This window comes from Argentina anserina, chromosome 6 (genome assembly GCF_933775445.1).
Source record: "Argentina anserina chromosome 6, drPotAnse1.1, whole genome shotgun sequence".
NCBI classification, from domain to species: Eukaryota; Viridiplantae; Streptophyta; class Magnoliopsida; order Rosales; family Rosaceae; genus Argentina; species Argentina anserina.
Genome location: NC_065877.1, coordinates 19773998 through 19786748, shown reverse-complemented (window position 1 = coordinate 19786748; position 12751 = coordinate 19773998). Strand labels below are relative to the sequence as shown.

At 38.2% G+C, this 12751-nt stretch overlaps 1 pseudogene; it reads left to right on the top strand.

Moving 5' to 3' along the window:
• Nucleotides 1–2525: 2525 nt before the first annotated feature.
• On the top strand, nucleotides 2526–4592 carry LOC126797013 (uncharacterized; annotated as a pseudogene).
• The last annotated feature ends 8159 nt before the right edge of the window (nucleotides 4593–12751 follow it).

Here is a 12751-nt window from a genome sequence, read left to right as displayed (position 1 = left end):
CACTCTTCATCGAAAATTTGAGTGGTAAACAACACCCAAGGATGAAATTCATCTTCCATTTTATTAAGTGAATCAGATTTAGATTTTTTGTAACGTATTTGTTTATCGCTCTTCCAAATAGGCGCACCTTAGTAAGATTATGATGTCTAGGTAAGTGGATATAGATTTTATCCCGGTCTTTGTGCCATGTACTAAGTGGCCTCGCCTACCAAAGTCGCGCCTACGCTTACCTGGTCATAATTCGAAAAGAGTTACCGAAAAGAAAAATGTTAAGCTAATTAGTCCATTGTTTGGAACTACGCCAAAACGCACCTTGTTTGGAACTACGTCAAACTTGGATTGGAATTACACCATCATTACACTTGAGTTGGAATTACGCCAACTTGGAAGATTCTTATCCTTTTTGCTTTTCTCACTACAAGTTTTGATTGGTTTCCAATTTTCTAGAAATTGTTTACAAGTACCTTGGTAAATTCTAAAAAAAAAACAGAAAAAAATCTAAGTAATTATTGTTGCAATTTTAAATTCATTCTTGTATATATCTTGCATTTTGTTTTATTGCTATTTACTTACTTGATCTTTAATTTGTTTATTAGGTGTTCATGTCCTTATCTCCTAAGTTTGAAAAAGGTTTATAAAAGATTATAGAGCCCAACGATCAAGAGACTCCCATTGGGATTGCACAAGTTCAAGGCTTCTTCATCTACTAGTTTGTTTGGGGAAGATTCTGTGATTCAATTGAGAATTTGGAAAGTCCGGAATTAGTAGTTAATGACCTAGCTACCTTTCAGAGGTTGTTCAATCTTGACAAAGAGGCACGGAAATTGAATCCTAATCTTGGTCTGAGAATATACAAGATAGTCATGGCGAATGGTGAACCAAGTGATGAGTTGAGAGAGCAGCCTATCTGAGATTGTGCCTTGCCTACACTTTTTACACACTCAAGATGCATAGTGCTTCCTCCATGTGCATCATTTTTGAGATCAAGTCTAGTTTTCTTCAAACCTTGCCAACATTCTATGGGTTGCCGAATAATGATCTCTATCACCACTTAAGTGAGTTTGAGGATGCACGTACAAATATCAAACTCAATGACATGCGGAAGAAGTGCTCAAGCTCCGGTTGTTTTCTTACTCCTTGAAGGAAAATGCTAAGATGTGATTGAACAAGCTCCCCTCCAATAGCATTGGTTCATGGGAAGATATGTAAAAAAAAGTTTATTATGAAGTACTTCCCTTCTCAAAAGGCTAATGCAAGAAGAATCGAGTTGATGACCTTTAAGGAGGAGCAAAATGAGCTATTTCATGAGACAATGGCCAATCTCAAGATATGCTTATGAGCCTATTTTATCAAGGCCTGACATTGGAGACTCGAAGGAAGGTTGATAATGCAAGTAATGGTGATTTCATGGACTTAGTGGCGGATGAAGCCCATCGAGTATTAGAGAAGCTTGCAGAGCAGTCTCAATTGTGGGATAATAACCCGCAAGGTTGCAAGCCTTCTTCACATTTATCTCTGAGGGATGCAACTCAACCGAAAACCAGTGGCATGTATCAAGTGAAGGCATCAAGCTTGTATGTGCATCAAGAGTTGAAGAGGTTGGAAGAAAGTCTTAACAAGAAGTTTGATATGCTTTTGAAGCAAGGCAAGCAAGGAGGCCATGAGAAAGTTAATGAGGTTCAAGGGCCACAAATGTGTTTAATTTGTGAAGGAGTGAATCATGAGACTCTATCTTGCCCTCATGGAGATTGTTTTCCCGAGATCATTTAATAATGTAAGCAAATGTCATATTCAAGACTGAAGAATGACCCTTACTCCAACACTTACAATCTCGGATGGAGAAACCACCCTAATTTCTCATGGAGTGGGAACTAAGGCATGAATTGCAACAATCAAGGGAGTGGAAACTATGGAGGTGCTAGTGGCAGCCAAGGCTTCCAAGGAAACAAGGGTGGGATTAATGGAAGTTATGGTGGCAATACTTATCATAAGCCACCTTATCAAGCAAGACCTCATTTTCAAGCTCCTAATACTCAAGTGTCGCCTCCTCCTCAAATAGATGCTCCTAAATCAAGCCTTGAAGATATGCTTGCCACTATTCAAAGTGTTCGAAATGATGTGGCCTCCACTACTCAAGGATTGCATAAGCTTGAAGCACAAATGAGGCAATTGGCTAATGAGATGAGAGAAAGGAAGCAAGGAGAATTGCCTTCCATGACCGAGAAGAATCCACGAATCAACCAAGCCAAGGCCATAACAATTTTGAGAAGGGGAAGGTATATGACAACAAAGTTGCTCCTAATGATGACGATGAGGAGGTGGATGCATGAACGGAACCTTTGTTGAATCCTAAAGTGTCAAGAGTGCCTCCCGGGTTTCAAAAGAAGAACAAGAGTATGGAAGATACTTTGGGACATGATGGAGTGATCTTGGGGTATATTGATGAGCATTTGAAGAGCCAAGGCAAGTCCAAGACCAAGAGTGACAATATGGGAGCAAGTGGGTCTAAGTCTAGTGTGGAATAAATGCAAGAAGAAGCGTCACTTCCCTTTCCACAAGCGGTATACCAAGAGAAGACTTTGAGTAAGAAAGAAAAGAAGTCCATAGAGTGTTTTAATGTGTTCAAGAAGGTGGAAGTCAATATTCCTCTTCTTGATGCAATCAAGACCATTCATACTTATGCTAAATTTCTCAAGGACTTGTGCACTCACAAGCGGTATCACAGTACATTGAAGAATGATGACAAGGTGTGTTTGAATGAGAGAATTAGTGCCGTACTTCAAAGGAGATTACCGCGCAAGCTCAAAGATCCAGGTTCTTTTACTATTCCTTGCAAGATTGGTAGAGAAGACACTCATGGATTTGGGGGTTAGCATAAATTTGATGCCCTATGGTATCTACAAAGATCTTGGGTTGAGCGACATCAAACATATACAAATTTCTCTCCAACTAGCCGATAGAAGTGTGAGGTATCCAAGAAGAGTTGTGGAAGATGTGTTAGTGCAAGTTGACGAGTTGGTCATACCGGCCGATTGCGTTATTATTAACATGGAGGATGTTTACCAAGATGATCTCCCTATTATCTTTGGTAGAACTTTTATGGCCACAACGAGGACAAAGATTGATGTGAAATTAGGTTTGCTCACCATGACCGTGTATGACACCACAATTGGGTTCAAGATCTTTGATGAATTAAAGTAGCCCATGGGGTTGCAAAACGTTTACTCTATTAAAGTGGAGGACAAGATTGATGACTTGGTGGAGCACACTTTTTATGAAACTTCATCAAATGATGCATTTGAGTCGGCACTAACATACTTTAGGATGAATTTTTTGTGAGGATGAAACTTTGGAAGCCGGGGATCACCTTGACACTTATTTTTCTTTGCCTTTGCCCACAAAAGAGGATGGTTACTATTCAAGATATGAGGCGTGTGAGGTGCATGCCACTATCAATTATCTCTCAGTTAATGCTAATCCTTCAATTTTGAGTTCGGCCCCTATTAAATTGAAGCCTCTTCCCACACATTTGAAGTATGTTTATATTGATGATTCCCGCACCTCGCCCCTCATTATCTCTTCAAGCTTGTCAATTGAGCAAGAGACCTTACTTCTTGATGTTATTCGGAGGCATAAGGGTGCTTTTGGATGGAAGATTAGTGACATCAAGGGGTTGAGTCCTACTCTTTGGATGCACCATATTTACATGGAGGATGAAGCAAAACCAAGAAGGGAAGCTCAAAGAAGATTGAACCCCAACATGTTAGAGGTGGTTAAGAATGAGATTATTAAGCTCCTTGATAATGGAATCATCTATTCTATCTCCGATTCCAAATGGGTGTCTGCAATACAAGTGGTGCCTAAGAAGGGAGGAATGACAGTGGTGAAGAATGACAAGGGTGAGATGGTTCCACAAAGAATTGCAAACATATGGAGGGTTTGTATCGACTACCGCAAGTTGAATGCTGCAACAAGGAATGATCACTTTCCACTCCCTTTCATTGCTCATATGTTGGAAAGGCTTGCGGGACAAGCATTCTATTGTTTCCCTGTTGGCTATAGTGGATATAATCAAGTCTCAATTGCCCCCAAACATCACGAGAAGACAACTTTCACATGCCTATTTGGAACTTTTGCTTATTGGAGAATGCCTTTCGGATTATGTAATGCACCCGCCACCTTCCAACGGTGTCATGGCCATTCTTGCCGAGTTGCTTGAGTTTGTAGAAGTGTTCATGGATGAATTTTCTATGTATGATAACTCATTTGAAGAATGTCTTGATCATCTCTCCCTTGTCCTTAAGAGGTGTGAAGAGACGAATCTCGTGCTTAATTGGGAGGAATGTCACTTCATGGTGCAAGAAGGGATTGTTCTTGGCCACAAAATATCATCTAAGGGGATTCAAGTAGATAAAGCAAATGTTGAAATCATTGAGAAGTCGCCCCCTCCTGTGAATGTAAAAGGTGTAAAAAGCTTTCTTGGACATGCTGGTTTTTACCGAAGGTTTATAAAAGATTTCTCCAAGATAGTGAAGCCTCTTTGTAATCTATTGACCAAGGAGGCTCTATTATATTTGATGAAGCATGTTTGAAGGCATTTGAGAGGATAAATGAGTTGCTTACCAATGCTCCTATTATTTGCTCACCGGATTGGACTCTCTCATTTGAAATTATGTGTGATGCAAGTGATTACGCCTTGGGAGTAGCGTTGGTAGAACGTAAGGAGAAACTCTTGAATGTCATATACTATGCAAGCAAGACCTTGAATGATGCCCAAGTAAACTATACTATCACCGAGAAAGAGTTATTGACAGTGGTATTTGCCTTAGAAAAGTTCTGAAGCTATCTCTTGGGGTCTAAAGTCATTATCCACACAGATCATTCCGCACTCAAGTATTTATTGTCCAACGGGGCTTTGTAGGTTTTCACTATCAACAATTTGCACTATGGAGCTATATGGGCTATTCAAAGAGTTTGCGTTTTCTTTATCCTTCACTCTCATTTTTCTAAGCATGATTAGTTGTGTTTGTGTTTCCATGTTAATAAATTATGGCATTGAGAGTTTGGATAGTCATTTCATCATTTACCAATGGATAAAATACAAAAGATTTAACTTTTATTGAAATGATTATCCAAAGTTTAAGTGTGAGGTGACTACCTTCTCTCTCTTGCTTTATTAGTTAGTTGTTTTGAATGCTAGTTGTCGCCCTACTGATGCATGCTCCCCAAAACATTGATAGGATCTTAATAGCTTCATACCACATTAAGGACTATATGATGTTTTAAGTGTGAGGTGCTTGCAAGGAAATTGTGTTGATTAGTTTGTGTTGACTAGCATATGGTAGTTAATAAACATAGTTTATACCTTATATTTGTTTCACTATTGTTCATGGCACATTGAGGACAATGTGTAAATTAAGTGTGAGGTGTAAGGCTAAGTAATTTCATTCCTTATCATTTTTATGTTTAAGCTAGGATTCCTACTCAAACTAGGACTCTAGACCAATTCTTCGTTTTTAACTCGTTTAAGCATAAAAACACACCTCATCCGTCCAAGACTCCTATTATGACTCAATATTACAACAATAAGGGCTAAGCAAAATACAAATGGAGGTAAAAACATATTAAGAACGTCGCACAAAGTGCTTCTATCAATACTACCCTTGATGGTACTAGACATGGACATTCTAATCGTATTCTTAGCCATTCTGTTAGATCTCCACCACCTGTAGTTATAATATTCCTTCTCAGCAATTGAAGCATCTTTGACAGGCTCTTCAGGCATAGGGTTGTAGAAACAATAGTCTATGTTATCTTAGCATCTCATATAGTTCTCAATGTGTTCCTTCCAAACCCTAAAGTTGGTATTATCCAGCATCACGATGTAGTGGAAATTGACATAATGTCTCCCTAAGAAGTAGAAGAAAAATTTATAAGTTCTTACTTTTTAAATCTTATAGAGTTTTCAGTGTTTTATGCTAATTGTTATAGTGCCAATAAAACCAACATAGAAAACACATCATACAATATACTCCCACTTTTTCAGTCCAAAATTGTAAACAATAAACAAAAGCATAACTTTTGAGTAGAAGCCAAATATTCTTTAGTTCCATATCAATATGCCATTTTAAAGAAGATCATGTTATACAAAGAAACTGATCAACATCAGTGGACATAAGAAAAATTTACATGTATCAAATATTATTTCATTTAACCTGCATATTGCTATTTTGAATTCTAAAAATCATACACAGTCACTTCTTTGGAAGATACAATGGTATAAAACTTTAAATTCAAAACACAATTTTCAATCTTGTTTAACTATATGCAGTCTCTTAATATCAATGAAAAGAGCTTTGGCCACATATTCGTTGATATCAACAGAACACAACAAGCTTTATATGAGGTTTAGTCTTTATATTTCTAACCAGAAAATCTTTATAAGAAAAATGTGTTTTAAAGCTCCCTGCACCTGCAAATTTTACAGTGTTCATGCTTTTAAGGAGATTATGTATATTTGAAAACATTATAAGCATCACAGATATGATCAAACATGTCTCAATCCAATCCATAGAACACATGCTTTTAAAAATGGAAAGTTTGCACACTAGCAATGCTCTAGGGTTCTTATGCATATATATATATATATATATATATATATCCATATAAATATAGTATATCATGCTAGAATTGAAACAAAAAACTTGAAGAAACCTGATTTTGTTTTTCCCCAAATTGCTGCACAATTTTGAAAGTGAAAGCAATTTTGAAAAAATTATGTGTGCAGCCGTCGTGTTCCTTGATTCTTGATTGATTGTTCACCGGATTGGAATTTCTTAAGAGATGCAGTGCATCTCAAATCGCCTGAATCATACAAACCCAACTTTTACTTGCCTAAAAGATGTCTAATGTTGTAGAATCAGTGTGGTGCTGTTGAGTTTATCCTTAAGGTTTTGTATCAGTGAATTAGCGTGTTTAATTTGTTTTACTCATAGAAGCTTCATAAGCTTACCAGGATTGTCGTTCAACTCGGTGCACCATTCTATGGTGCAGTGGTTGATCTTGCAGGTGAGGGTCAACAAAGTTGAGATTTCGATAGGTGGTGATAGCTAGTGGGTGAGGATCTCTTCTCCTGTTGCTTATCTTCTAGACTTAGTGAATAGTGGGCTAGTGTTTCATTTCCTATTGTTTCATGTTGTAAACATTTGGTACTGTAGTTGAGTTGTACGAGTTGAACATTTGAACTCAATTTTACAAACTCCGTTATTAGTATTAACTCATAACACTATTTCAGACAAATTTGGAGTTTATCACCTCGAAAATTGAATTTTTATTGTTCAAATTTTGGGGTCGTGACAGTTTACATCTTAAATCACAAAGCTACAAAAGAGAGAGCCAAAGTGAGCATCCAGATTCCTTGTCGCTAGCTACCTGTGTATTATGCATCAAACCGTGGTGCTAGTATAGGGGATATACATACCGCGAAGGGGGCAATGAAGATCCCTCTCCAGCTAGTCAACAATGTAGGCACCATGAACAACATGTAAGCAAGGCAATCTACTAGTTTTACATCCAACCTCGAAATCATCCAAAAAATAGCACACGTCCCATAATTGGTAGCTTCAAAACGATGACGGATGTCGGCTTTAGCCCGCTGATCACCAAGATGATGCCTTATATCGGTCCCTTCCTATAGTTGCACATGAATGAAATCGTCAGGAACCAAGGGAATGGAGTGCAGAACAAGATTAATAAATTTTGCCACAATCAAGGGTAGACTGATTCCGTAGTGACGAGGAAAATGGGTGTAGATAAAGTCAATGAGCAAACAGCTAGAAGGAGATTCCATAATAGTAGCACAATAATCGTGGCCGTATAACTTCGAACGAAGGACTGTGATGACATCTGTTGTTGTTGACTTGGGGAGTATCCAAGTTTCTAAAGCATCGATGTCTGGTGTAACAGAGTGCCGAATTTCCATGTGGAACGTAAATTGGATCTTGAACGTAAATTTCCAATTAGCAGAGTACTTGCAGTAAGTATGGACCATGAGCATTTGCCATAATTTCAGAATGATCGAGTTTCGAAATAACTAACTATTATATATATGAATCAATACAATTAATGGAAGAAAAAGAAAGATTACCCGGTGATTGCAATTGGCGCAGAGAGAAATACAAGGAGATCGAAGAGAGAAATACACGCAAGGAAGATCCTTTGTGGGTTATCTCTTTTCTGTTTATAATCCAAGGAGACTATTTAGAGGATGGCGAGGTGAGGAACGGCCATGTCTGGTGGTTTGTTATATACAGGCAATTGAACTACATTTCTGAATTTACCCTCCGAGTGGCGTGTGATATGTATAGGATATTGGCGACAACTAGAGGCTAGTGTGGTCAATTTCTTGCCCAAGGCAGTATGCACAGTTTAAACCTCCATGATTATTGAAAAAAAAAATTTCTTCCATCTTTTTCCAGGAGAATTACTATTATACCCTTGTGTGTATCTTAACCTTATTAGGTTTCCTGTTAGAGATAGATTTGCATCTCTGTAATAGATTAGGACTCCGAATCCTACATGATTGTGGTTATGTAATGCCTATATATAGGCCCATTATCATCAATAAAGTATTACGTTATGTTTTATTACGTCGTTATTATTCTCGTTTCGTTCCTCAAACACGTTTTGTTCTAAAGTATCTGAGCGACGAGGCTACCAGAAAAAAAAATTAACCTAAGCCCTGCAATTTTTTTTCCGGCAATCTTTTTTTTAGCATCGCCAGGATGTAGAGAAGACACCAACAAAATTGTTGACGGAAGAGAATAGAGAAATATCAGAAATCGGAATTACTGTGGGCACCCAGGATCCTGTTCTGGGCACCCTAGTGTCATCTCCTCCGGTTTCGGTCTCCTTCTCCGACCAACTTCCTGGCGAGCTTCTCCATTGATGAAAACCCGGCAGTGCCGTGCGATCTCTTCTGTCGTCGGCGCCATCCAGTGCTCAGCCTTCTGCCGTCAATCCATGACCCGGAGTTACAAATTGAGAGCTCTGGATGATTGCCCCCCCCTCAACCCCGTGCCGTTGCTGCCCAGTCCCAACGTCGTCCTTGACGCGTCGATGCTGTCAAGCAACCATTGCCGATGTTCCCAACCCCAAACCGGCCTATTCTGATCTGCTCCGAAGACAACCCAGCGCTCTCCGGCTGGCCCACAGTGCTCGACCCGGCTATGCTCGATCCGACCCGTATCGAGGGTCTGTGGACCCGACCCAGCAGCCCTTTGGGCCTCAGACACCACCGAGCCCAATAAGCCTATTTGGCTTTTCAACCCTTTTCTTTTTCCTATTTGTTTGTTTAATCATTTATTTGCACGTTTTCATTTTCTAACTATGTTTCACGTGCTTACATAGGAAAAGTGATCACTCGTCGTACTATGGTGATGACATTCATGCCAAGATGGACGATACCTTTGTCATCTACATACGATTTTGATCGTTTCCTCAACAAGATTTTTATGTCATCGGACGAAGATTGAAAATGAATTCATCAAGCAACTTTTCTGCACGAAGATCGATTTGCTGAGCAATTTAATATGCGGTCTATTTGGCAGATCAACAAGTGAACAAGTATGTTGTTCCTAAAGTTGCTACTTGAATATATATATAAATTATCGGGCGCTATTAGCCTTCTTCATGTTTCTTTTCCAGATTTCTTATAACGCCGATGAGACCAAAGAGCGATATGATTCCCCTCTTGGACGACGTTTTTCGTGTGACGGTCATGGAGAAGTCACATTATTATTTAAAGGGATAAAATCAATTTCGTGTGGTCGCCTGAGTGCACTGCTGTTTTTGGTGTGATCATGAGAATCGCCGATATGCATCGATTATTTTGTGACCATATACATCATAACCCTTCCAATTTCGGTTACATACTTGAATAGTTTCGATTATTCGAAACCTATACAACACTTGTTTTTTTATGGATGCCCCGTCATCGTGATTGTTATTTGAATGTTTGAGTTTTCTTAAACTCCTGTCTATAAATGATAACCTCAAGGTCTACGTATTGATTTATTTGAGTTGAAATTCATTACTCTGAAGCAGCACTATTTGCTGACAAAAGATCTAAAAAATAACGAATTCTATGGGACAAACTTAAAGTGATTCAATAAACGTCTATGACGTTGTATTACCAGAGTTGACCTTGATGCCTGCTCCGCATCCAAGAAACACATGCCATTTTTTGGCACTTGTGTCTATTTATTGGGGAACTTTGGAGATGGAAACGTAACATTCTTCCATTCTCAAGTAAGCAATTTTTTTTAGCCTCAGGCTAAGGCTTCGTCTGATCCGATATGCAAGATTTTGTTGCTACGGACTTTTGATTAGTGAATCTATTTTGACTATGTTTTCTGCTTACTATTTTTCAAGTATGACGTTGGCATTGCCATGTTTCTTGCTCGACTTTCGCTTAAGTTGTCTATTCGAATTGGAAGTTTGGTTGTGTTGTATTAAATATTGGCATATTCAATAAAATTTCTCGTATTCCTTAGATGAACTCATAAGAATTTTATTTACATTGACTTAGCATGAATGGTAAACGTTTACAACTCACGTGGTTTTTAAATTGGCCGATTTTGGGTTACATGGGACCCCAATAATACTAAATTGTGAATTTTGACCTTAAAATTTGGAAAACGGACATCAGAACGTCAAAATTGACGTCGTTTCTCCTGGTTACTGTTTCGGCGTTTCCGTAATGTTTTCTGGCATTTTGGCCGCCTTCCGGCCACTTGCCGGCATTTCCGACGCCACCATCCGGTTCCAGCCGGCATCCCCTGTCAAACTTGCAGCCCCGGCCTCCTTGCCGGCCAACTCCAACCCCCGATTTCCGGCGTGTTTTCGGCGATTTTTCATCATTTCTCGTCATTTTCTTCAGCCTATTTCCAGTAGTTTTTACTGCCACATTTTCCCAGTCTAAATATCACCTGGTTATGAGTTATTTTGACATGGTTTTCAGGTTAATTTTCCGCTATTCTTTAAGTCATTTCATAGCTTAAACGATTTTATTATTATTGTTGACCACCCGCACCAATTGGATCGTTTTTACTACCCCAATTGTTTGGTATTCAATTACTCCAATACCATATTTCTAAATTTTAAGTTGAAGATGTAACTCAAGATTCTTTGAATCATGAGTTCGGTTTTGTTGTCTTCTCGGTTTTGACATGATCATTTTTTGGTCATTTTGAACGAGATATGATGATTCGAGTTCTTTGAAATTCACATGATCATCTATTTTCCATGTTCACGAAGCGATTGGAGGATCACCTACCCGTGCTCCACACTGCCGTGCCTATCTGTGCCATGCACGGTGAGACCGAGCCTGAAAAGAGTAAAAAAAAAATAGAAAGATGTCGTGAGAAGAAAAAGAGAAAAATACATAAACACGGCTTGAAAGAAAAAATATATATGAAGAAGTTACGGCATAGCTATGTTTGATGTGAATTTGGACTTGAAAAAAAAAACTTTTTCACAAGTTACTTTTCAATCGATTTCATGGTTCAACATTCTTAAGTTGTCATTCAAATAATTAAATAATCGATTGATTCTAAGTTGTAAACCAAAGTGGACGTGTGACCTAAGTATGGATGCCTAGACACAAGTCTGAATCGTTGTTTATCAGAAAGTCGGATAGCTAATTCAGAGATAGTGAACATGGTGTGACTCATTTGTTGAACTACGGAGGGCAAACCCCCTATCGACTCTATCACCAAGATGATGTCAGTCAATAGTTCTCTGGGATCCAATTTTGGTCCCATGCACTAGGGTAATGAAAGAGCGTGCCCCTTACTCATCTGGAAACAAACCTGTGTGTTAGACAAATCTCCAAGTGTTAATAAAAGCCACCCTCAACCTCATGCAAAAACTTTGGAAGAAAACATGAGGGGTTAAGGCTAATATTAACAAAAGGAACTTTACCTATTCCGTTTGATTTACATCCTACAACAATCATTCATTCAATTATAATAAAATAACAACCTAAGATAAAATTACTATATGTTAGAACAAAGTAAGAAAAGAATATACAAATGTAAAATATGAACAGTGAATTCAAAATTAAAAGAGTGGGATTCATCTTTATGGATCCCCGACAACGGTTCCATTTGATCGGTTCGATTACTCGAGATCAATATTAACCCTGTAAGCATCGTTAGTAGTATAAAGGAATAGGGTATCGTTCACAAACCGGGTATCCACCAGGGCAAAGAATCACAAAAAATTAACAACGAATTCACAAAGATATAAAGATTTTGATAGGAGTTTCGGATTCAAAGATAAAAATAGAAAATAAACCTAAACTAATATTTACATGTGATTAACCATTCAACACATAAGCAATCACCAAACAAATCATGTAAGAACAAAGCCATCGAAATTTACTCTCAATCATGTTCATGTCGTAAGTATCATAGTTTATCTTAAGTTCGATTATGCATCAAGTCCCTACTTGATTCCAAATACATGGATACATTCGGCTCAACTACTTGTCTTGCTACGAAATCTAACATACCAATTCATCATGCAATTACGTATCACATGGAGAAATCAACATGTTTAAGCACATATCCAATGTCGAACAAAATATCATAATCGGTGGAAGAACAAAGAACAAACAACTAATCAACTACTTATATCAAAATCGTTTTAAACTTTGAATGATTAACATATGTAACATCAACTACTTGTC